Source organism: Palaemon carinicauda, chromosome 3 (genome assembly GCF_036898095.1).
Source record: "Palaemon carinicauda isolate YSFRI2023 chromosome 3, ASM3689809v2, whole genome shotgun sequence".
NCBI lineage: Eukaryota > Metazoa > Arthropoda > Malacostraca > Decapoda > Palaemonidae > Palaemon > Palaemon carinicauda.
In genome coordinates, this window is record NC_090727.1 from 155970371 (window position 1) to 155972870 (window position 2500).

The window sequence follows — 2500 nt, forward strand, 5'->3', positions numbered from 1 at the left end:
ATCAAAGTTGGAGCAAATGTCTTTATGTTGACCAGGCTGACATGAGTCTTTTTACTGTTTATATATGACATATCTGTTTTTGACGTTGTTAATAGTTTATATATGACATATTATCTGTTTTGACGCTGTAACTGTTTTTAGAATGATATATTATCATTTTATTCTCATCATTTATTTCATTTCCTTATTCCCTTTCCTCACTGGGTTATTTTTCCCTGATGGAGCCCTTGGGCTTATAGCATCTTGCTTTTCCAACAAGGTTTGTAGCTTGGCTAGTAATAATAATAATAATAATAATAATAATAATAATAATAATAATAATAATAATTAGAAACATAGTGAATGCAACCGTGATATTCGATTATTACAAAACTTTTTCAACTTATTCCGGTCTAGTGTTCTTCTCAGCCTTTCCCCTTCATTCTCTAAAAACTGAAAACAGTCCACATTTGTGACTAGAAGGGGCAACTCAGTAGAGACCATGCCTTCGCCAAGCTAAAGCTGTCTTATTCTGCTCTCAACTCCACTGCGTACTTGTACTTCGATGTACTTCCTTCTAAATCTAAGGGCATTGTTCTTAGGTCATACCACACATCACCAAGTTCCGTTGAAATTGGTTCGGTAGTTATTGTGTAAAGTTGTTCACAAACAAACAAACAAAATATTTCCCATTTACTTGATATCGCTAAGTACTGCAGCTTACTTGTACTTTGATGTACTTTATCTAAAAGGTTATATATTCATCCTAGGGTCAACACATGACTGCCAAGTTTGGTCAAAATCGGTAAAGTAGTTTTTGTGTAAAGTTTGAAACAAACAAATGAATAAACAAACAAACAGACGCAACAAACTAGGGTGAATACATACCCTTCCAGACAGCAACGATGACAATAATTGGAATTAAATATAGTAACTGGCAACTCCCACCAGTTTCTAAAGAAGGAATATGAATTTTGAAATTCGTAGCTTCACTTTTGACACTTACTGTACAAATTTTCTTACAAGAGGATAGATGTACCAGCAAGATGTATCCCTTTGCTACTCCACCAGGCTATATGGGATTACATGCTGTTTCCTAACGACCAAAGAAGTAGAACTTTTGTCATTAATAAGCTTTTATCAACTTTTTCTACCGATACAGTTTTGAAATATTCTATTTTGATTGTTTATCCATCTCTTTTCTCACCGGGCTATTTTTCCTTGTTGGAGCCCTTGGGCTTATAGCATCTTGCTATTCCAACTAGGGTTATAGCCTACCTTGTCATAACAATAACATAACATTGAAATATAGCATTGAACATGAACTTCAGGAGTACCTCGATTACACACATACAGTACATTTCCCAAAGTCAAGTGACCCGTCTTAAATCTCAATTTCTCCCAAATTCCATGACAATATGATTTTCAATTTAAGGATTCGAAAATTTAACTTATACCATATAGAAACGTTCGCTGATTTCTTAACACCATTCTCTTTCTTATTATTATTATTATTTTTATTTTGACAATATTCCTCGCAGGTTTTTGGCTTTTCTTATTTCAGTCTCCTATGCATGAATAATTAAGACAAGATGATTCTGAAGGTGAACTGAATTATTTTTTTTTACAATAATCCAGGCAGGTTTTTGGCCTTTCTTACTTCAGTCTCCTATGCATGAATAATCAAGACTAGATCATTCTGAAGGTGAACTGAATTATTTTTTTTTACAATAAAGCAGGAAGGTTTGTGACTTTTCTTATTTCAGTCTCCTATGCATGAATAATTAAGACTAGATCATTCTGAAGGTAAACCGAATTATTTTTTCTTTACAATAATCCAGGAAAGTTTTTGGCATACAGATTTAGAAGAGACGATTCTGAAGGTTACACTAAACTCAAAATACACCTAAACACCACGCCCCTCTACACCAAAACACATATGCAATAGATATTCAGCAACACATGAAAAAAAAACAACCTAGGATATGTAAAAACGACACCTAAAACACCCAATAAAAATTTGGAACAAAAGCAAATGCATATTTTAAAAAACAGCACCAAATACCATTTCGAACGAGCAGTTTCCAATTAGTGAATTTCACGAGGCAATAATAAAATCCACCAGATAACAAGGAATAGGAGCCTTGAGGAAATTAGCATATAAATGGCTTATACAAACCTGAGTCATGTGTGTGTCACAAACTGCCATAGGGAGGAATGTTATGTGTGTACAACATATAAACACACACACACACACACACGCACACACACTCACACATTTCAAACTTCACGCAAACATGTGTTTCTAAGATTGTGAAAAATATAAATTGGTTAAAAAAACACAAATATGAGATTAATTAACAGAAATATATTGCGCAACTGAATCAGTGTAATTAAAGATGTATGAATATACGTATAAGCTTACGCCAGAGAGAGAGAGAGAGAGAGAGAGAGAGAGAGAGAGAGAGAGAGAGAGAGAGAGAGAGAGAGTCGTTAAATATTTCAGTATGTAATTAAGTAT

At 33.8% G+C, this 2500-nt stretch overlaps 1 long non-coding RNA gene across 1 annotated transcript in view; it reads right to left on the minus strand.

The window, feature by feature from the left end:
• Nucleotides 1-2500, minus strand: part of LOC137637969 (uncharacterized) — a 1042445-nt gene that overhangs the window by 76391 nt on the left and 963554 nt on the right. The window lies entirely within an intron of this gene.